The following is a 24,208-nucleotide window of genomic DNA, read 5'->3' on the forward strand; positions in this document are numbered from 1 at the left end:
CAGCACTGATCACATTGCGGCTCATGCCTAGAGGGTAGCAGAGTACCTCTGGTGATTCCTTGCTTCGTAACACGAGATGTGCTGGGAGGTGGGTGGAGTTGAGATTCATATAAAAGAGTGGGAAAGTTTAGAATAACAGATCAGTCTGGGGTGATTCCCAGAGGAGTGAAAAGGACCGTCAGTCAGGAGAGCCTGAGGACGGGTCCGAGGAGAGAAGAAGTGCTGCAGCTGCCTCTGTGATCTGAGCCAGCTGGCACAGGAAAGAGAAGAGAAGGAGAAAGACGTAGAACTGCAACCTAAGCTTCCATAGAGAGAAAGACAAGTACGGAACGAAGGAGAAGGAGAACAGAGAGGAGGAGAGGGTTGGATAGGAACCCTGCCTATAGGTTCTCAGCGCAAGGCCGGGGCCCGGTCCCCGAGGTTGTATGGACACTTATGGTTCTGCAGCCGACACCGGTGGAGTAGTTGACTGTAAATGCACTACTCCCATCCAAGACTTGGGACACAACAGCAAACTGATAGAGAGCCGGGATCCATGAGCATCCCTGAGCAGGCTACAGCTGTCTGTCATACAAGTAGAGTTTTTAGGAACATCTGACAGGAGGAACTTCAGAGAACCATGGTACTGGAGCTCTTCACGCTAAAAGGCGCAATAGAGGAGTCATTCAGGTAAGGCACATGTTGGCGGAGTGTTGGAGAGGAGAGCCCTGACTTGCCCGGGAGGTTGATTGAGTCTCTGCCCCGGAGGACACGGCATGGAGGCAGGCACCAGTGTGCATCACGAACTGTGAGTAAAGCTTTGAAACTACAAGTTCTGGTGTCCTCCATTTATTCGTCATTAACACCTTCAGCATCACTACATCTGGGTACCAGCATCCACACCGTCCTGCACCTATCCTCATCCATAACGCCTACACTGCCCTGGGACTACAGCTCCACCTGTGGGGAGCTACACCATTTTTGCTGCATCACACCATCAGTCCCAGTGGTTCTGCAAGCAGTGTTGGCTTAACATCCTACTTGCCAAACACCACGGGTGGCGTCACGAACTTTCCATATAAACTACATTGCAAACATCATCCGCCATTGATATTGGGCGCCCAGGGCCACGGACCTGGTCACCGCTGCTGTGACACATCTCCCCCTGACACCGGCCCGGTACCGAGGACCCCACAGCCCTGCGATGGAGGCGACCCAAACGCACAGGGATGTACCCCATCCTCTCCCTTCTGTGACAGAACAGCCCCCACTCCTACTGATGAGGCATCCACCTCTACCAGAAAGGGCTTTGTCTCATCTGTCTGGATCAAAACAGGAGCAGAGCTAAACTTCTCCTTGAGATGCTCAATGGCCTTAACAGCCTCAGGAGACCATTGGACCGTATTGGCACCCTTCTTAGTCAGATCAGTAAGGGGTTTGGCGATAACAGAAAAATTCTTTATGAATTTTCTGTAATAATTAGCAAGCCCCAAGAACCTCTGAATTGACTTCAAGCATTCAGGTCGAGGCCACTCCAATACCGCCTGAACCTTCACCGGGTCCATCTCAAACCCATCACTGGAAATAATGTACCCCAAAAAGCTAGTTTTCTGTACCGCAAACTCGCTTTTCTCCAGTTTAGCAAAGAGTGTGTTTTCTCTCAGAATCTGCAGAACCTCGCGGACCTTCTGCCAATGCGACTCCAGATCGGACGAGTAGATCAAAATATCATCAAAATAAACGATAACACTCCTACCGATCAGCGGCCTCAGAATGTCGTTGATGAAATTTTGTAAGAACGCTGGAGCATTTGTGAGGCCGAAAGGCATTACTAGACACTCAAAATGACCTTCTGGGGTATTAAAGGCTGCCTTCCATTCATTGCCTTCTTTAATCCGCAGCATATAATGTGCCCCACGGAGATCAATCTTAGAGAACCACTAGGCTCCAACTAATTAGTTAAACAAATCCGGAATTAGCGGCAAAGGGTAAGGATTGCACACAGTGATCTTATTAATCTCCCTTAAATCCAGACACGGCCTAAGACCCCCATCTTTCTTTTTGACAAAAAAGAATCCCACAGCCACAGAGGACTTGGTTGGTCTTATACGACTTGCAGCAAGACTAGTCTGCAGGTATTCCTTTAAGGCTTCCCTCTCGGGGACCGTCAGATTAAATAAACGACTCTTAGGGAGAGTAGCACTTGGGAAGAACTCAATAGCGCAATTGTAATCTCTATGCGGTGGTAGAGCTTGTGACTCAACTTCAGAAAATACTTTCCAGAATTTCTGAATGGCTTCAGGTAGCTCATTTTTCACCACAGCAGTGATGTGTACATCACAACATTTCCCATAACACCCCTGACCCCAGGATCTTATAGTATTTGATGACCAGTCCAGTACAGTTTTGTGCACTTTTAACCAGGGTAACCCCAGGATGACTGGGAAAGGCAATTTATCAAGTACAAACAAATCTAAAGATTCCTGGTGCTACATATTCACAGTGAGTGGAAACCCGGTGACCTATAGAGAAATGCACCTATGCTCTAGCAGAGTGTTATCAATCGCCTCTACAGGAAAAGGGGATGATAAAAGGTACAGACTCAATCTTATACTTGAGAAAACAAAAAGCACAAATATCCTGAAATAAAATGTAAAAAATAAACTGCAAATAATGCATAAAGGTAATAATAATAATAATAATAATGGTATTTAGTAAACTTAATTTTGATCAAAATAATGTGCAAACCATCCCGCCATGTCACGGCAAACCTTGTGGGACAGTCCAAGTCTAGTATTTAAAATCTTTTCACTTGCCAAGTGACGTGAATGTGAACAAGGATCGAGGGACTGACCCACTTGCCGTGACGTGGCGGGATGGCTTGTACATTATTTTGATCAAAATTATGTTTACTAAATACCATTATTATTATTATTACCTTTATGCATTATTTGCAGTTTATTTTTTACTTTTTATTTCAGGATATTTGTGCCTTTTTGCTTTTTGTTTTCTCTGGTTAATGGTCATGTGTTAATATGCACCTACATTGTGCATACACATTAATTTACTTTCTCAGTTCAGACTCCAGTTTTTTATTCTGTCTTATACTTGTCTAGAAATTGTTGATCGATCAAATTCAGTGCAGACCCACAGTCCACCATCATTTGAAAATCCATAGTATGACCATGACAGATAGAACTACCACAAAAAGAAACTCCTGCAGACCGTAAAAAAGCAATACGAACGGGAGGGTTACTCTGACTCCTTTTTTTTTTTCTTTTCCTGATTTATGCGACCTTCACATTGCTTGATAAAATGGCCAGTCTTACCACAATAAAGGCATAGCCCCTCAAAGAACCTTCTCTCCTTTCCTGGGAATGAGAGGACATCGCCCCAAGTTGCATCGGTTCCCCCATAGTCCACGGGGGTCTCTTGAGAGACAGGACCCAGCAGAATTGAAGCCTTCTCCTCATTCTGCCTGTCTCTCAATCTTCTATCCACTCTGATGGCTAACTGCATGGCAGCCTCAAGCGTAGCAGGTGCAGGGTATGCAATGAGTAAGTATTTAACTCTGTAATTCAGACCTGCTAAAATTTGACTCTTGAGTGCTGAGTCATTCCAGCTGACTCCTGCAGACCATCGTCTGAACTGGGTACAATATCCCTCAGCATCACCAGAACCTTGTTTCAGTCATCTGAGTTTTGCCTCGGCTGTAGCGACACGATCCGGATCGTCATATGTTAACCCCATAGCAGAAAAAAACTGCTTCTACTGACATCAAACAAGGGTCATCTGGCCGCAATGAAAATGCCCAAACTTGCGGCCCCCCTCGCAATAAGGACATAATAATCCCCACACGCTGTAATTCAGTCCCTGAAGACCTGGGTCTAAGCCAAAAATAAAGTAAACATGAATTTTTAAACCAAAAAAATTCCTGCCATTTACCAGAAAAACATTCAGGTAAACTCATCTTAGGCTCTTCAGGGCGGACTCCTGGGCAATTACTCACATGCTGATATAAGCTGGCAACTTCCAATGTTAACCATTGCAGGCGTTGACCAAGATCCTGAGCGCTGTTCATATCGCAGAAATCTGGAAGGTTTTTTTTTTTTCTTTGAACTTTCTCGGGCTGGACAAACTGTTACGGTTCTGCAGCACAGAACTAGAGTAGGAGGGGGGAAAACTGACCATGCACTGCAACTAGTCGGATTCCCTATGATGGAGTGGGCGACCCATTCCTGCGAATAGAGCCACCGACGATCCAAGGCTAGTCTCAAACGAAGACCTATAGAAAGGGGGAAGGGGGTCCCTGAAAGATCTAAGGACTGGGTACAAAAACGAGTCACCTCCTAATAGAAAACAAAGAGAAGGCTGCAGAAACAAACTGAAAACAGAAACTAAGACTAGCGGAACCAGAGATCCCAGCACTGCACTAATTAAACAGACAGAAAGAAAAGCTCCAAGCCAGGACTCAAGCAAAATAACACTGTGGTCCAGCAAGGAATGAGAGACAGGTGCAGGTTAATAAAGAGTGATACAATCACCTCACCCAAGATAAACCCAGCACCAGAGGAAAAAGACCAGCAGCCGGAACACTACAAGAAAATGGCGGATAGTCACAAACTGAATAGATTCTAACAGCAGACAGCTGGGGGCTGATATTCTCAGGCTGGTAAGGAGTCATTGATCTTGGCTCCCCATAGCCTAAGAATAGCAGCCTGCAGCTGCCCAGAAAAGGTGCATCTATTATATACGCCAATTCTGGCGCTTTGTGCGGCTCTTCCCACTTAACCTGTAGCAGTTGCAAGTGGGGTAATAAGGGGTTAATGTCACCTTGCTATTGAAAGGTCACATTAAGCTGGGTTAATAATGGAGAAGTGTCAATTAGACACCTATTCATTATTAACCATAGAATAGTAAAGGGTTAAAAAAAAGACACACATTTATTAAAAATTCTTTTAATGAAATAATCACACCAAGTTTTTGACAACATTTATTAATCTGCTAATTCAAAAAAAGACCATGTGCTGTAAAAACAAAAATAAAATAAAAAAACAACAATATACATACCTCTCCACCATTTAGTCAGGTCCCCAGCTGCAATCCATCACAAGGGGTTAACTAGTTTACAACGGGGACCAGTGCTAATGCTACCGGACCCGCTGTAAATCAGTGCAGAATGAATTAATTCATCTCTGCGCAGGCACCCTGGCTGACCTGGGATGAACTAATAGCGTGGGAAAGTTTCTGAACTTTTACCCACGCTGTCAGTTCACCACCGGTCAGGCGGGGAATCTGCGCAGCCTCAGTGACTACTGCTGACGTCAGTGAGGCTGCGCTGAGTCCCTGGCTGACCTGAAGTGAACTCGATAGCATAGGAAAGTTTTGCATGTAATTTTTATATGAAAAAGTGGGTCGTCCACCTGAAGTATCAATTGTAAAGTTGTATAGGGTGCTTAAGTCTCCACCTAATGTTAAGATATCTTCATGAAATGTGCAACTTGCTTCAAAATCTGTTTAGCAAATTTAGATTGTGGAATACTAGCTATATACAGTTGTTTGAATAAATGTTTGCCCCTTTTCTGATTTCCTGTTCATTTGCATGTTTGTCACACTTAAATTTTTCAGATCACCAAACAGATTTAACAAATTAGACAAAGATAACACAAGTAAACACAAAATGCAGTTTTTAAATGAAGGTCTTTATTATAAAGGAAAAAGATGTCCAAGCCTACAGGGCCCTGTGGGGAAAATGGATTGCCTACTAAACCTAATAACTAGTTGGGCCACCCTTAGCAGCAACAATTGCAAACAAGCTTTGTAGTAACTGTCAAAGAGTCTTTTACAACACTCTGGAGGAATTTTGGCACATTGGAAGGTTTCCGAGCATGAACCGCCTTTTTTAGGTCATGCCACAGAATCTCAATAAGATTAAGGACAGGACTTTGACTAGGCCACTCCAAAGTCTTAATTTTGTTTCTCTTAAGTCATTCAGAGGTAGACTTATTGGTGTGTTTTGGATCATTGTCCTGCTGCATAACCCAAGTGCTCTTCAGTTTGATGTCACAAGCAGATGGCCGGACATTCGCCTTCAGAATTTTTTGGTAGACTGCAAAATTCATGGTTCCATTTACAACAGCAAGTCTTCCAGGTCCTGAAGCAGTAAAATAGCCCCAAACCATCACACTACCACCACCATAATTTACTGTTGGTATGATTTTTTTTAAATACTGTGTTACTTCTACGCCAAATGTAGTGGAACATACACCTTCTAAAAAGATAAACTTTTGCCTCGTCAGGCAACAGAGCATTCTCCCAAAAGTCTTGGGGATCATTAATAAAAATAATAATAATTATTTCCTGGCAAAACTGAGATAAGCCTTTATGTTCTTATTGTTCAGTAGTGGTTTTCATCTTGGAATTCTTCCATGCAGTCCATTTTTGCCCTATCTCTTTCTTATTGTGGAGTCATGAACACTGACCTTAGCCGAGGCAACTGAGACCTGAAGTTCTTTAGATATTGCTGTAGGGTCGTTTGTGACCTCTTGGATGAGTAGTCGCTGTGCTCTTGGGGAAATTTTGGTAAGCAGGCCACTCCTGGGAATGCTCACCATTGTTCCATGTTTTCACCATTTGTGGATAATGGCTCTCACTGTGGTTCGCTGGAGTCCAAAAGCTTTAGAAATGCCTTTATATCCTTTTCTAAACTGATAGATCTCAACTATTTTGTTTCTGATTTATTGCAGAATTTCTTTGGATCAAGGCACAATTTTTAGCTTTTGAGGATCTTTTGTCTACTTCACTTTGTCAGGCAGGTCTTATTTAAGTGATTTCTTGATTGAGAACAGGTGTGGGTGTGATAGGGAATTTGAACTCTGCTTCCCAAACATGTGATAAACGACAGTTAATTTATGTTGTAAGTTGTGGTCAATACTATATTCACACAGGCTCCACAGGTTTGGATTTCTTTTTCCCTTAATAATAATGACCTTCATTTAAAAACTGCATTTTGTATTTATGTGTGTTACCTTTGCCTAATATTTAAATGTGTTTGGTGACCTGAAACATTTAAGTGTGACAAAAGAATAGGAAATCAGAAAGGGGACACACTTTTTCACACAACTGTAGACATTTTTAACAGCAAATAACTGATTGCTAGCTGTTAGGTGTCGGGTTCCTAGAACTGCACAGCAGGGATCCAGAGCCTCATTCAGCAGTCTCCCATTCTCCATCGACCACACAGGAGCTTGATCAGCAGTCCCGTCGTTCCCGACACTCTGCTCAGACCAGCTCTGTGGGTCTGGCTGTTGCTGCCACCTCTGGGCCAGCAATAGCAGCACAGGCTGTTCAGCAGCAAGACACCCCAGAGGCGAAGTCCTTCCAATGTTCCACTGAGCATGCTCATGAGACGATCTCCCATTGGAGATCGGGAGTCATATGCACAGGTCCTTCTCCAGATCTGATTGGTCCATCTCAGGGATCTGGAGGCTTCCGGAAGGTCCCGGTTATAAAAGGTTTGCATGGCCACTCGGCCATGCGCTAGTGTAGACTCTAGTTGCTAACTGTGTGAATGATGATGGATGTATGGACTTGCAAATGACTCATTAAGATTCCCCTCCCTCTGATATTACGAGTGTGTATAGGGAACTAGTGATAGAGTCAGCGCCAGTCAGTGGCACGCTACTGGCCACAATACGCATCCTCCACAGTGCTAGCGTCCGACAGTGCGCCTGCTACTGGGCATTGTCGTATAGCGGCAGTGTCTGTCGCCGCGCTGCAGTCAGCAGCTCTTCTTGGCATCCGCGGTTGCGATGCCGCATGCACAGTAGGTCTATACGGACATGGACTCTGTGTCTTGGGCCAAGTCCTGTGACCATATACAGTGCGTGCATTCCTCTGAGTCCTGTGACGTCAACAGGCTCAACCTTTGTGTTTAACACTTTGGCGTTTCTGTGAAGGAGCAGAGATCGCACAGCGCACTCTGGGTGACGTTCAACCCACGTGCGTTATACCGCCATATAGTGTGTATGCCATTACATAGCAGCAGTGTAACACCTTCTGCATGGTGGACCCCGGGTGGCGAACGCATTTTCTATTATTTATTATTTAGTGCGTTCCGCCATCCCTATTATTATACTAGCGCCAGGGTCTGGCTAGTAATGGCGGACCTGCAGCAGCTACGGCAGTACATTCGGGAGCTGGAGGGCAGGTTGGCGGCTCTCGAGAGTTCCCCCTCAGCTGCGAATGTTACAGTGGCCGCTGCTCAGGCAGTCGCAGAGGCTGTCTTGCGTGTGTCCACGTCCACGCCTGCGCCGACAATATCCCGCCTCTCGTTGTCCGATAAATTTTCTGGTGACAGCACCACCTGCAGGGGTTTTGTGAGCCAGTGCTCTATCCAGCTCGAGTTACTGGCTGCGCGATTCCCTACAGAGCGGGCTAAGGTGGGGTTTATCATCTCCCTCCTGTCGGTTAGGGCGTTAGAATGGGCCACGCCACTGTGGGAGTGCTGCTCAGTTTCTAAAGTCACTAAAGCAGGTCTTTTTGGGACCACGGGTCACTCACGACACCTCTCTCCAGCTATTAGCTTTAACACAGGAGTCCCTTTCGGTCAGCCATTATGCCGTCTGTTTCCGGACACTGGCTTCCGAGCTGGAGTGGCCTGATAAGACACTCGTCCCTGTGTTCTGGAGGTATTTGGTGGAGCATGTCAAAGATGCTTTAGCTACCAGGGAGATTCCAGTAACTCTGGAGGAGCTGATTGCTATCTCCACCTGCATTGATCTCCATTATACTGAGCGTGGGCTGGAGCGAGCTCAATCCAGACAGAAGGTTAGGTTGGTTCCCACCTTCTTTGAACCTCTTGAACCCATGGAGGTATCTCGCACTGGTCTCAAGTCGAGCCCGGCGCGAAGCTCCGCGCGCTGTTACCAGTGTCGACAATTTGGTCACCCCGCTAACAGGTGTCCGCAGCACTCGAAAAAACGATCACGTACCATGGTAGCAGGTGGGGGTCTACCTGATATGAAACCTTTTTCCCCCAAACCGGTATTCCGAGGGACGTTAGATAGCGGTGCTTCCACCTGGGAGGTAGAGGTCACGGTGGACTCCGAGCAGAAGGAAACTTCATGTCCTCGTCCTTCACCCAAAAGCACGCAATCCCGCTGGTGCTACTGCCCCATCTCATGACCATCAGGGTGGTTAATGGTGCGGCCTTACCATCCCGGGTTACCCACCAGACAGCACCCCTTGGGCTCTCAATGCCACCATCTCACCACGAGATGTTGTCCCTGTTTATTTTGCCAGAGGGCATCAACCAGGTGCTTCTCGGAGTTCCGTGGCTCCGTTACCATTCCCCTCATATAGATTGGTCTTTGGGGAGTATACTGGGTTGGAGCAAGGACTGTGAGGGAAGGTGCATGAGTGGCAGTGTTCAAGTAGCCTCCATGGAGGTGCCCGAGGATCTTTCCGCGCTTCTCAGACACTACCGGTAGTACGCGGACGTCTTCTCCAAAAAATCAGCAGAGACCCTTCCGCCGCACCGCCTTTATGACTGTCCGATAGTCCTTTTGCCAGGCGCGGAACCTTCCAGAGGCCGCGTGTATCCTCTATCTCTCCCGGAGATGGAGGCCATGTCACAATATATCCGGGAGAACCTGGCAAGAGGGTTTATCAGAAAATCAGTGTCGCCAGCTGGTGCAGGGTTCTTCTTCATGCAGAAGAAGAGTGGAGAGCTGCGTCCCTGCATTGACTACAGAGGTATCAATGCCATTACAGTAAAAAACAAATACCCTCTTCCTTTGATCTTTGAGTTGTTCAACAGGTTGCGAGGGGCCCGGATCTTTACTAAATTGGATCTACGGGGGGCGTACAACCTGATCCGCATACGCGAAGGAGACGAGAGGAAGACAGCCTTTAATACCAGGGATGGCCACTATGAGTACCTGGTCATGCCCTTTGGTCTCTGTAATGCGTCTGCTGTCTTCCAAGAAACGATGTCTTTCGAGATATGCTCTCCACCTCGGTGGTGGTCTATCTGGATGACATCCTCATCTTTTCTCCAGATTTAGCCACTCACCAGAGAGACGTCTGCAAGGTCTTCAACAGTTTGCGGGCGAATTCTCTCTTCGCCAAGTTGGAGAAGTGCAAATTAGAGCAGGAGTCCTTGCCGTTCCTGGGCTATATAATCTTGGCCTAGGGTGGCTATGGATCCTGCCAAACTGCAGGCGGTAATGGACTGGCAGGAACCCCATTTTCTTAAGGCGGTGCAGCGCTTTTTGGGGTTCGTTAATTACTATTGTCTGTTCATTCCCCACTTCTCCACACTGGTAGCTCCTTTGGTGGCCCTCACCAAAAAAGGAACTAATCCCAAGGTTTGGTCAGAACAGGTCTCCATGGCCTTCTCGTCTCTGAAAACCCTTTTTGCTGGCGCTCCTATCCTACGCTGTCCCAATGTGGATAAACCTTTTATCCTAGAGGTGGATGCCTCATCCATCGGTGCAGGAGAATTCCTTTTCCAGAAGGATGCTCAAGGTCAGAAGCACCCCTGCTTCTTCTTCTCTAAGACCTTCTTACCGGTGGAGAAAAACTAATCCATCGGGGACCGGGAGTTGCTAGGAAAGAAATTGGCCTTTTCCGAGTGGAGACAACTCCTGGAGGGAGCCCGGTTCCCCTTTCAGGTGTACATTGACCATAAAAACTTGGTCTATTTTACAAACGGCTAAGCACTTGAACTCTTGTCAAGCTAGGTGGTCGCTCTTCTTCTCCCGTTTCACCTTGCACTATCTGTCCGGTGAGAAGAACTTCTGTGCTGATGCTCTCTCTCGCTCGGTGGTCTCGGCAGAGGAGGAGGAGGCTGAGCCTTGGCTAATCGTCCCCACTGAGAGTCTGAGGACCATGGCCCCGGTTGCTCTTGAGTCAGTGCCGCCAGTGAGGCTCAGAGGGGAGGGGGCCCTGGGAGGGGGATGGGTTCCTGCAACTGCACAGCAGGGATCCAGAGCCTCATATTCAGTGGTCTCCCATTCTCCATCGACAGCAGAAGAGCTTGCTCAGCAGTCCTGTCGTTCCCGACGCTCTGCTCAGACCAGCTCTGTGGGTCTGGCTGTTGCTGCCACCTCTGGGCCAGCAATAGCAGCACAGGCTGTTCAGCAGCAAGACACTCCAGAGGCTAAGTCCTTCCGTCGCTCTACTGAGCATGCTCACGAGACGATCTCCCATTGAAGATTGGGAGTCACATGCACAGGTCCTTCTCCAGATCTGATTGGTCCATCTCAGGGATCTGGAGGCTTCCGGAAGGTCCCGGCTATAAAAGGTTTGCATGGCCGCTCGGCCATGCGCTAGTATAGACTCTAGTTGCTAACTGTGTGAATGATGATGGATGTATGGACTTGCAAAAGACTCATTAAGCTTCCCCTCCCTCTGATATTACGAGTTTGTATAGGGAACTAGTGATAGTGTTAGCGCCAGTCAGTGGCAAGCTACTGGCCACAATACGCATCCTCCACAGTGCTAGCGTCCGACAGTGCACCTGCTACCGGGCATTGTTGTAAAGCGGCAGTGTCTATCGCCGCGCTGTAGTCAGCAGCTCTTCTTGGCATCGCTGGTTGCGATGCCGCACGCATGGTAGGTCTAGACGGACGTGGACTCTGCGTCTTGGGCCAAGTCCTGTGACCATATACAGTGCGTGCATTCCTCTGAGTCCTGTGACGTCAACAGGCTCAGCCTTTGTGTTTAACACTTTGGTGTCTCTGTGAAGGAACAGAGATCGCCCAGCGCACTCCAGGTGACGCTCAACCCGTGTGCGTTATACCGCCATATAGTGTGTCTGCCATTACATACAGTTGTGGCCAAAAGTATTGACACCCCTGCAATTCTGTCAGATAATACTCAGTTTCTTCCTGAAAATGATTGCAAACACAAATTCTTTGGTATTATTATCTTCATTTAATTTGCCTTAAATGAAAAAACACAAAAAGAATTGTCCTAAAGCCAAATTGGATATCATTCCACACCAAACATAAAAAAGAGGGTTTACAAAAGTATTGGCACTGATCGAAAAATCATGTGATGCTTCTCTAATTTGTGTAATTAACAGCACCTGTAACTTACCTGTGGCACCTAACAGGTGTTGGCAATAACTAAATCACAGCTGCAGCCAGTTGACATGGATTAAAGTTGACTCAACCTCTGTCCTGTGTCCTTGTGTGTACCAAATTGAGCATGGAGAAAAGAAAGAAGACCAAAGAACTGTCTGAGGACTTGAGAAACCAAATTGTGAGGAAGCATGAGCAATCTCAAGGTTACAAGTCCATCTCCAAAGACCTGAATTTTCCTGTGTCTACCGTGCGCAGTGTCATCAAGAAGTTTAAAGCCCATGGCACTGTGGCTAACCTCCCGAGATGTGGACGGAAAAGAAAAATTGACAAGAGATTTCAACGCAAGATTGTGCGGTTGTTGGATAAAGAACCTCGACTAACATCCAAACAAGTTCAAGCTGCCCTGCAGTCCGAGGGTACAACAGTGTCAACCCATACTATCCGTTGGCGTCTGAATGAAAAGGGACTGTATGGTAGGAGGCCCAGGAAGACCCCACTTCTTACCCCGAGGCATAAAAAAGCCAGGCTGGAGTTTGCCAAAACTTACCTGAAAAAGCCTAAAACGTTTTGGAAGAATGTTCTCTGGTCAGATGAGACAAAAGTAGAGCTTTTTGGGCAAAGGCATCAACATAGAGTTTACAGGAGAAAAAAAGAGGCATTCAAAGAAAAGAACACAGTCCCTACAGTCAAACATGGCGGAGGTTCCCTGATGTTTTGGGTTTGCTTTGCTGCCTCTGGCACTGGACTGCTTGACCGTGTGCATGGCATTATGAAGTCTGAAGACTACCAACAAATTTTGCAGCATAATGTAGGGCCCAGTGTGAGAAAGCTGGGTCTCCCTCAGAGGTCATGGGTCTTCCAGCAGGACAATGACCGAAAACACACTTCAAAAAGCACTAGAAAATGGTTTGAGAGAAAGCACTGGAGACTTCTAAGGTGGCCAGCAATGAGTCCAGACCTGAATCCCATAGAACACCCGTGGAGAGATCTACAACTGGCAGTTTGGAGAAGGCACCCTTCAAATATCAGGGACCTGGAGCAGTTTGCCAAAAAAGAATGGTCTAAAATTCCAGCAGAGCATTGTAAGAAACTCATTGATGGTTACCGGAAGCGGTTGGTCGCAGTTATTTTGGCTAAAGGTTGTGCAACCAAGTATTAGGCAGAGGGTGCCAATAGTTTTGTCTGGCCCATTTTTGGAGTTTTGTGTGAAATGATCAATGTTTTACTTTTTGCTTCATTCTCTTTTGTGTTTTTTCATTTAAGACAAATTAAATGAAGATAATAATACCAAAGAATTTGTGTTTGCAATCATTTTCAGGAAGAAACTGAGTATTATCTGACAGAATTGCAGGGGTGTCAATACTTCTGCATGGTGGACCCCGAGCCGCGAACGCACTTTCTATTATTTATTATTTAGTGCGCTCCGCCGTCCCTAACAGTTAGCTATCCTCTTTAACTATAACAAATCTGTCTTCATTATCTAGCAAGGAGTTTTTTAGAGATGTTAATTGCTCAATGCTATTGTGACTCCTTCATTAATGGAAATCCAGGGTTAGTTTTGCAAGACCTTCAGAAATGAAGATCTCATGAAGTCATATACTGGACTTCTGGATAATCTGTTCCTTCAAACTTGAACCTCAACAAACAGCATAGTGGTCTCTCGGTTTGTCCTTGTTCACAGACCTTAAGGGCCTGTCACACTAAGCGATATCGCTAGCAATATCGCTATAACGTCACTGGTTTTTGTGACGTTATAGCGATATTGCTAGCGATATCGCTATGTCTGATACTTACATCCGACCGCTCCCCCGCTGGTTATCGCTGATCGCGCAAGAACGTCCTGGATTGTTTCTCGTTGTCAGCTTCCTGCTGGGCTTCCTGTGGCGCCGACGAGCGACGCGTGGACGCGGGCGGGAGGACGTCAGGATCGCCTCGTCTGACAGGTAAGTAGCGACCCCCGACCCCTGCTATGTCGCTGGTGAGATCTGCCTGTTTGGCAGCTCACTAGCGACCACTTAGCGATGTACCAGCGATCCTGACCGGGTCACATCGCTGGTCGGGATCGCTGGTGCATCACTAAGTGTGACAGTACCTTTAGTCCAGAAGCCCCTTCTATTTCAGTATATGAGATTTCCTCCTGGTTCAAAAGTTCATTGAAGATATTGGTCAATACAGAAATTTCTTGTCTGGAACCTGCTCTGCTAATTCTTGCAAAGATTCTTTTTTCTTGACCTATCTTCTAGGTCTTTCAGTTATATATAAAGCATAAAGGATTCTTTTTGTTTTATATTTATGATTTCTTTCACTTTTTCTGCAAGTGAAAAAAATTTTGGCCCAGGAAACTTCAAGTGTTTGTACCCCTGTGAAGATTTGTTTGATATCCTCTCTAAGTTCTGATACAAGACATCTTTGTTTCTTGCTATGTGTTCTTTGTTGCTATCAAAAGATGACTTTTTTTCTTTTTATTATTTGAGATTTTGTGTGCTTTCATATCATTTAGATGTTTTTCTTTTTATTTCTTAGGTCTCACCATTTTTTCCATGCTCTCGATGTAACAACACGGTATGGAAATAAGGCATTATTTAATCAGGTGTCTTAAATTGGTCATGTTCAACTCCTCTGTAGAAAATTGAGTAGCTTTAATGATTTATCCAACAGCTATAGGACATTGCTCAACAAAGAACTTTAAAGGCAACCTGTCACTAAGTTAAAGTATGGCCAACATCTTTAAGCCCTTTATTACAGCAGTCTATTATGCCATGTGTAAGTCCCCAATCCCCCCTGCATAGTCCAAAAAAGACCTTTTATTATACACACATACAGTGCGGTTCAGTCTGATGGACATCTTAATCTGTCGTCCCCTCTCTTACCACAATCACCATCCTCCTGATTGCTTCATGTGGATGACGTGTCCTATGTCATCCTCACAGAACCCCCAATATCACTCTTGCGTGCACTTCTTTCTGCTCAGCTGAGGTCAAAGTAAAGCACTATAATTTCCCAGAAAGGTGTTGGCCATACTTTATTTGGGGAAAATCTGGTGACATGTTCCCTTTAACAAAGGCCATCTATCCTGTAAAGTTTAGGAGCTGGCTCAATTTGCCCAGTAAAAACAATCGACTATGGTGATTTTCCCCTCAAAAAATCAGTAGCTACGGCAAATTTCAGTAACTATGGAGATGTGTGTGCTACCATATAGTGACGATGGCGGTTTGTCTAGCAACATTCAGTAGCTATGATGAGTTGCTCAGTGAAGCTAAGTAGTTATGGAGATATTCCCACTAAAAAAGTGTCAGACTTATGAAAATAGATTTTCTCTCTATTATTTAATTTATAGCATCATTAATTCCAAAGAAATGTACACATTTAGATTGTGAGGCCCATCAGGGACAGTGATGATAATGTGTGCAAACTGTAAAGCGCTGCGGAATATGTTAGCGCTATATAAAAATAAAGATTATTATTTTTAGACATGAAGAGGCTTTACATGCATATAATATAAACATGAAATACAAGCACAATAAACTAAGGCCAGGTTCATACTGCGTTAAAGCAGCCCGTTCAACGCATAGTGTTGACGGGCTGTGTTAACGCTATAGCATAACGCGATCGTGTTATGCTATACCGCTAGCGCAGATGATTCATCTGCGCTAGCGGTGATGGAGCCTCAGGCGCTGCAGACCGCGTCCGAGGCTCCATCACTGAATGATGGCACATTGCTAGCGCATGCCGATTATGGCATGCGTTGGCGATGCGCCCGCTAATGGGGGTTAATGGCAGCGTTAACGGACTGCATTACACCGCGCTATGCCGCTGTGTAATGCAGTCCGTCTAACGGACTGCCATAGCGCAGTATGAACCCAGCGTAACTGACAGACTTGTACAAAGTTGGAGAGGACCCTCTCCTCAAAGGCTTATTGGGAAAGGAGACAGTAGGTCAGATGAAGTAGGCAGGATGGATCAGCTCAAGTAATAATGATGTGGCAACATGGTTAGGATCTTCTAAATAGATGAGTTTTCAAGTAGTGTCTGAGGCCTTCAATGTTGGAATACTGTCTAATATGTTGAGGTAGTGAGTTTCATCTTATGGAGGATGCTTGTCAACAATCTTGGAGACTGTTGTGTGACAGAAGACAAAAGGAGATCTTGTGATGATCAAAGATTACGTGTGGGGAGTTATCAGGAAATTAGTTTGGCGAAGTATGGAGGAGACAAATTGTAGACCACCTTTTACGCCATTGTCAGCATTTTAAATTGAATTCTTTGGATAACTGGAAGCCAATGAAAGGATTGGCAAAGGGCATAGGTGGAATAGTAGAGATGGCAGTATTATTGGGCAAAAAAGTTAGGAATGGATTGGAGGAGTGCAATGCTGTTAGATGGGAGGCCAAGAGGCAATGCAGAATATGATGGGTGGATTCTGTTAAGGGCTTGGACGTGTGGTTTGAAGGACAAAGCAGAATCAAAGGTTACACCAAAGTAGCAGGTTCATTTTATGTGTGTACAATATAATATACTTTATTTAGCAATGTTTCAAGAAATATCAACTCTGTATGGCTACTCCAGCCCACTCCTCAGCATGGTTTCCCCACACTTAGCCTCCTCTGAGGTTGTATTTTCCATCACTACCTGACAGCTTTAAAGAACTGCTTCCAGCTGTGCTAACTAGTAAACTCAGCCATCAGCAGTCTCAAATTGTCTAAGTTATCATCTTCCCTCTATCACAAATTGCACGGCTCAATCTGCTTCAATAGATGAATCACCCTACTGAAGTAGCTTCTATGGGCGATCACTGCTCACATCACCTTCCTGTTTTGCCAGCGCCTCTTCTTTCTGACTCCAATGTTGAATACTAGTCTACTAGTGGTACACAGCCATTCAAGCTTAACTGTGGTCTGATCTAGTCTGCCTAAGCAGTGGTTCCCAACACCAACATAGTGTGTGTGCTGCACCCCACAGGGCCGTGGGGTACTCGGTACCGGTCCAGTTCTGTTACTTCAGGGATGTGACGGCAGCAGTGACCCAGTCCGTGGCCCTGGGCGAGCAATCAAATGATGAAAGGAATAGTTATTATGGGGGATTAATTTGTGATGCCACCCGTGGTACTCGGCAATGTGAAGATGGCCGACGCTGCAGTTCAGGTCCACTGGGGCAGTTGGTGATGCGGCATAGATGTGACAGCTCTCCATGGGTAGAGCTAGGCACTAGGACAGTTGTATGTTTTATTTTAAAATGGTGGTGACGGTTGTAATGCAGAGTAGATGATGCAGTAATAAAGCAGGTTGGCAAAACAGTAAAACACAGCAGGTTTGCAATTTCCTTTTACCTTTATTTGATAGTCCGGAGTGCAGACCAGGGGATCACAGATGGTGAGGGAGATCCGGTTAGCCTGGGAGCAGTTCAGGATCCACTGAGCCAGATAGATATGGAGGCCTCCCTACTGCGCTATCCTCTGAGGTCCTTGCTGCCTAAAGTTGTGCTTGGGCCTATATTCCTGCTTTTCTTTAATCACTTGCCCCTATGGCAGGCAGCTTGAGCCTTTTTTACAGGTGTTGCTCCTTCGTGGCAGCTCCGGGCTCCCTTATGCTGCTGTGCCGCTGAGTGTTTTATGGGGCCAGTAGGCCTGCAGTCCCCTGCCCTCCGAACTTAGCAGTTGGGCTCTCTTTACCCGCGCTTTCTCTCAGCTCCAGTCCCCAATTTCTATAAATTTCTCCTTTTCTCCCCAACTCTCCTAAGACTCTGTCAACCCTCACTCCTTCTCTCACTCCCCTTTAACTGACTGACTCTTTACAGAACAATCTCCCTACCCAGCACTAATTCCTCCCACCAACTGTTACTCCCTTAAGCTCCGCCATTTTTGGTCTGGAGTTAGAACAAGTGTTGGATGCTGGTTCTACCTGGTCAGGGAACCTCTCATTGCTTCCAGGCATAACATTACCACCTGTGAGTGAGGCAATGCCACTGTGGCAACCGGACTCCTGGGGTGCCACATGTGTGGTGGTCGTTGGGATCAAAACCAATATCTCTCAAGTATTTACGATGACCTTAGAGTGCAAATCACTCATGATTAAACTCAAGACCCCCAGCGTCTGCCTCAGACATCAAGTCCCTTCCCTGAATAAATCAAAACCAAGCAGAACGGAAATTTGTATTTTGCATTGAATTTGTCGCATCTTTGCTATATAGTTTTTTTATTGTTAGATGGTCATCTTGACATAGTGCTGATAAATCTTAAATAAATTAGCTATGGCTTTTTACCTTGTGAATACCTTTGTGGATGGGGATGGAGTAAATTGAATTTTGAATGTCATCCTGCATAAATAGAAGCAACACATTACTTTCCGCCGGATTATATATTCAAAGCGACCTGCGCACGCTCTGAATTATGGATGACTGCATTTTAAATCTTAATATGTTCCTTGTTCTTTTCTCACTCACTCCTTAAAGTAATCATCTGAATGAAGTGTTAAGTTATCTGACTAACTGCAGGCTATTATGAGTAATGGGTATAATCGTAGGTCAGAATCCTACATCTGAAGTGAAGCATTGTGAAGGGATTCTCTGTGATTGTACCACAAAAGTAAGAGCCTGATTTTTCTGAAATGAATCCAGCAGAATCTTCTGATATAGAAGGCTCATAGAAGTCTTATACATCTGATATGGGTTTGTAAATTTTAGCTAGATTCTACACTGAATTTCATCTACTAATGATATGTTCAGCCTTTTGTGTGGTTGTGTTGTGAAATTGTTTAAAGGGATGGCCCCATGAAAAAAATAATTTTAATCAATCGATCTTGGAATAATAATAAGCTCCACAAACTCTTCTGCACCATTCCTAAGGTTTTTTATTGATTTCCTTTTCCTTACACACATTCCCACCTAGCAACATATGGCCATCCTAATTAGTGAGGCTATATACATTCCATGTACCTGGAAGTCCCACAGCTTAGCTTTCAGTGACGACACACTGTTCACGGCCCCAGCTTGTGCAGTGGCTCAGCAGCAGCGCTTCTGGCCAGAGCTAGCCATTGTTAGGCTGGGTTCATACTGCGTTAATGCAGTCCGTTTAATGGATTGTGTTATATCGTGGCATAACACGGTGTAACTCAGTCCGTTAACGCTGCCATTAACACCCATTACCGAGCGCATCGGTAACGCATGCCATAATCGGCATGCACTAGCGATGTGCCGTCATTCTGTGACGTACTCTGGGACGCGGGCTGCAGCGTCCGAGGGTCCGTCACTGCTAGCGCAGATGAAGCACCTGCGCTAGTGGGTCGTCCTCACACCCAGGGCGGCAGAGTACTCGGTACCGGGCCCGCGGATCTCCACGAGTGGGGTCGTTGTCACGGCAGCTATGACCCGCTCTCCTTCTCACCCCGTCAGACTCACTGACTGACTGACTAAATCCTAAACACTTCCCAATCTTTTGGTGCAGACTAAGCTCCACCCACCTCCCAGCACTCTTCATGTTCCAAGCAGGGAGCCACCAAAGGATGCTTTGCTACACTACTATGTTGTGTGGGATGCAGGTGTTGGAGCGTTGTCAGGTGTCTCCACCTTACCTGAATGGTGGGGTACCACACCTCAGAAGGAGGTGCAGTACCTCTGTGGTGACTGAACCCTCAGGGGCGCCACATACCACCCCATTAAACACAGCACGTCCGCGGGCTGCAAGTTAGACAAACAAAGGAACATACAAAAATTTTTGAATGCTGATAAATAATTCTTATCTAAACTTCCCAATGTGGGAGGCACTCACTCTTGAACGTTGCAAACAACTTAACTAACTATGATTTTTTGCATTACCTTATTTTAAAGTGCTATTCAATACCCTTTATCACATTTCACATTTCCACTTCTTCTTAACCATAAGTGACAAGCGCTGGTACCTGGTTCGTCACCTGAATATCCTTTATTTAAATTTTCATCTCTTTACTCCTAATCAGATACCTAGTCATTACTGTCAGTTTAAACTTTATATAAAAGCTATTCTATAGCTATAAATACTCTCATAAGACACATTATATAACTCTTCACATTAAAACATCACAATTCTTGTAAGTGCCGGACACCGCTCCTAGCCGGGATTTCTTGCAGTGTCCTTAGATTGGAGCAATGCTCCAGGTTGAGGTAGTCTTCACTCTTAGAAAGCCTACGTAAAACCAAGAAAGGGCACCTAAAGAGGCGCAACTATATACAAGAAAGTTTGTGATTCACTCCAAGTTCATGATCACTGCAGTTCAGTAAAAATGCTGCCAATGCAACTAGGCAAAAAAAAACTGGAACATAATTGTAAACAATGGGGCACAACGGTGCCAATACCCTCCTGGGTAACAGTTAGTTATTGTGGAGAATGTTCTTTATTGATGATTCCCTCCTGGGGTGATGGAAGCTGGTTTCTTGAGCTGCTTCCAGGGGAGAACTTGTGATTTTCCTCTTCCTGTTGATGGGTTAACGTACATTGAAGTGGCAACTGGGGTAACTGCTGTCTGTGGTGTAGCAGGGGTAACAACCTGTACCATGGGGTGCTGCACTGGAGTGGAGGTGGTTTGCTGTGCTTTGGCAGGTACGATTACCACTGTGGGAGGTATTCCTGCTGGGGGAACATAGGCTTTTTCTTTCTTATAAGCCAATATAAAATCCTCAGGAATACAGTGCACGTTCATAGCATACCAGCCCAGTAGCCCCTCATGCCGGGTGAAAGTGACGTATTCTCCCGGTTGCAGATCACGAGCAGGGTGTCCCCTCTGGAGGTGAGATTCCACGTCCCTCCTGCTGAAGAAGAGGTCAGAGATCCTCTGGGGGTCTGAGATGAAACCAAACCCCCGCTCATGGTTGACATTCAGGACCTGACCCAATCCTGCTGAGTCCCGGGGACCATAGTGACCGGCACAGACCCTTTCTTTCCGGTCCATGTCAGGGCCTAGCACTGCCAGTCTCCGCTGTTCCCGTTCTCTCTGCTCAGCTGCCAGCTGGCAGATGGTCGCTTGGCATCTGGCCTCTGTATCCTCCTCCTCCCGGGATCGGCCTCTACCCACCGTGGACAGGGGCACCACTGCTAGGGTTTCAGGTGTTCCCCCCCAAGGACTCGAGTCCCCGTCCCAGACCAGGTCTAGCACGACCTGCCCGGACGCTGCAACAGCTGTGCGCCCCGAGGCCTTCCCGGGTGCAGGGGCAGCGGTCATACCTGGAGCCTCCTGGCATGGTGATATCGGCTCCGGTGCAGGCTCTGGACGGCTACCGGTGGCAGCGGTGGTGACGGAGGCTGCCCGGTCCAAGGTTGGAGATGGTGGTGGAGCACATGGCGGCTCCGGGTCCGCAGGGGTCTCCAGTGGGACCTGCGCAGCCACGCTAGGTCCAGGCAGGAGCATAGCTTCAGCTCCCAGGCCCTCCGATAACTCCTCCAGACAGGCAGTGCCCAGCGGCGGTGGCAGCGTGGAGGTGGTGACAGACGCGGCCGGTGGTGTCTCAACAGCCGAGGGCTACACAGGTGTTGCCTGAGGAAGAGCTGTAGCAGCAACGGCGGGTACCGGTGGTGGGGGTACCAGAGATGTAGGCCCCTCATGGGCGCACCGCAGGTTCAGTGCCCAGAGAGCCTCTTGTCTCAGCCGCAGGCGGTGTGTCAGCTGGGCAATCTCATCCTCCAGCTGGAGGCGGTCCATTTTGGAAGCAGGGTCGGAGCCTTCAGCTTCTGCGCCGGGGAAGTTCTGCTCAACCTCCTCGCACTCTTCGGGCCTCCTTCCTTCTTCCATCATGGCGTCCTGGCGTTCTTCTTCCTTCCCGGGCTTCTTTCCCGCCACCAGGCCTTGCTCCTCCTTCTGGGGGCGGCGTCTTCTTCCTACTCCTCCATACCAAGCCAGTATACGAACCCCTCTGGGGGTGGGCCATGTTGCTGTAGCATAGAAGTTAAGGCAGGGGAGGCCCAGGATAGTTTGCGCTCTTTTCTTAGGACCACCCATGTTATCACGCCCTTCTTCACCGTGCCGGCGGCCATTTTGAGAGTCCATTTTACAGTCTATCAATTTGGTTATTTTGCACATTCTCAGCAATTAAGTCCAATAAATCTTCGGCACACAGAACCCGGTGGTACCGGGCTTCGTAATCCTGTTCGTGACGCCAAGTTGGGTCGTCCTCACACCCAGGGCGGCGGGGTACTCGGTACCGGGCCCGCCGATCTCCACGAGTGGGGTCATTGTCACGGCAGCTATGACCCGGTCCGTGCCCCTGGGCGCCCATTTTAAATAGCAGAAGTGTTCATTAAATTAATTGTGACGCCACCTGTGGTGTTCGGCACGAAAGGTGTTAAGCCAACGCTGCGAGCAGATCCTCTGGGACAGATGGTGTAGTGCAGCGATTATGTTGTGGCCCTCCACAGGTAGGGCAGTAGTCCCAGGGCAGTGTAGGTGAAGAGATAGGGGAGAGACGTAGATGGTGCAGTGTCAGGCACCAAGATGTAGCAGTGCTGAGGTTGTTGGAGCAGGAATAAGCGGAGGACACCAGGGCATTTAGTTCCAAGCTTTACTCACAGTCTGTTGTGCATACAGGTGCCTGCATCCATGCCGTGTCCTCCGGGTCAGGAGCTCAGTCAACTTCCAGGCAAGGTGAAGTACTCCGCCAACATATGTGCCTTTTCTGAACGTCTCCCTTTTGCGCCTATAGTGAAGTACTCTCAGTACTGAGTTACACTGGAGTTCCTCCTGTCAGATGTTCCTATGAACTCTACTTGTACGGCAGACAGCTGTAGCCTGCTTCGGGGACTCCTTGCTACTAAGTCCCGGCTCACTCACGTTGCTGTTGTGCCCCCAAATCTGGTGTGGGAATAAAGTGGTGACAACTTCTATTCCTCCGGTGTCTGCTGCAGGACCATTAGTATCCATACAACCTCGAGGACCAGACCCCGGCCTTGCGCTGTGAACTTGGGAAGGGTTCTGCTCTAACCCTAATCCTCAGTCCTCCTTTTCTCCTTACGTTCCATTCCAATCTATCTTTCCTATAAAGAGTCAGGCTTTCCATCAATGTCTCTTTCCTGTGCCAGCAGACCCAGGTCACTGAGGTCCGCTGCAGCACTTCCCTTGTTCATCCCTCTCCGGGGATCTTCTCTCTCCTTCTCACCCCGTCAGACTCACTGACTGACTGACTAAATCCTAAACTCTTCCCAATCTTTTGGTGCAGACTAAGCTCCACCCACCTCCCAGCACTCTTCGTGTTCCAAGCAGGGAGCCACCAAAGGGTGCTTTGCTACACTACTATGTTGTGTGGGATGCAGGTGTTGGAGCGTGGTCAGGTGTCTCCTCCTTACCTGAATGGTGGGGTACCACACCTCAGGAGGAGGTGCAGTACCTCTGTGGCGACTGAACCCTCAGGGGCACCACACTAGTGGTGAAGCATAACGCAATCGAGTTATGCTATAGCGTTAACGCAGTCCATCAATGCTATGCATTGAATGGACTGCATTAACGCAGTATGAACCTAGCCTTATCATCATTCTGGATAGTCAGAGCAGAAGGGCAGACATGGGAGGACGCTCCCGCAAAGGGCCTACTTTGCCAGAGGATTCTGCCATCGCTTACCCTTTGGGATAGGAACTGGAAGAATATGAATCAAATTCATGGAACAGTAAGTGTATCGGTTGTGATGGTGTGATATGTTATGTGAATGTCATTTTTTGTATATTCCTATTTTTAACAATTCCAGTTATTTTCATAGTGTTTTTCTTATTACATTGTAAGCCTACTGCCTCACTGTATCTGTCTCTTGATGACCCCCTGTAGTGCATTAATCCCTAAGGCCCTTTGTTCTCTTCTGGGAGGCAACTTATTTGACTACTCCTGGACAAGGAAGGGGGTGGGGGGAAGAATGGCAGCTGGACAGGTCAGTTCCGGTAGAGACAAGATGGTGTAAAGACTGCATTTCAGAGAGAAGGATCCATTTTTATCCTCTGGATGCTAGAGCTGTGGAATCTCGTTTTCCTGGACATTTTATCCTGATACTGGGCTGCATTCTTATTCTGGACTATCTTATCCTTTGTGTGGTGGACTGAATATGGACCTTTTCGTATTTTTGCCTGAATAAAGGTCTTGGAATTGTTCACTCTTCGCTTGCTCTGTTGATTGTGTGATACCAGAGAAGGACCC

The sequence above is a fragment of the Dendrobates tinctorius genome, unplaced genomic scaffold (assembly GCF_039654945.1).
Source record: "Dendrobates tinctorius isolate UK_male_01 unplaced genomic scaffold, ASM3965494v1 ptg000083l, whole genome shotgun sequence".
Classification (NCBI taxonomy): Eukaryota; Metazoa; Chordata; class Amphibia; order Anura; family Dendrobatidae; genus Dendrobates; species Dendrobates tinctorius.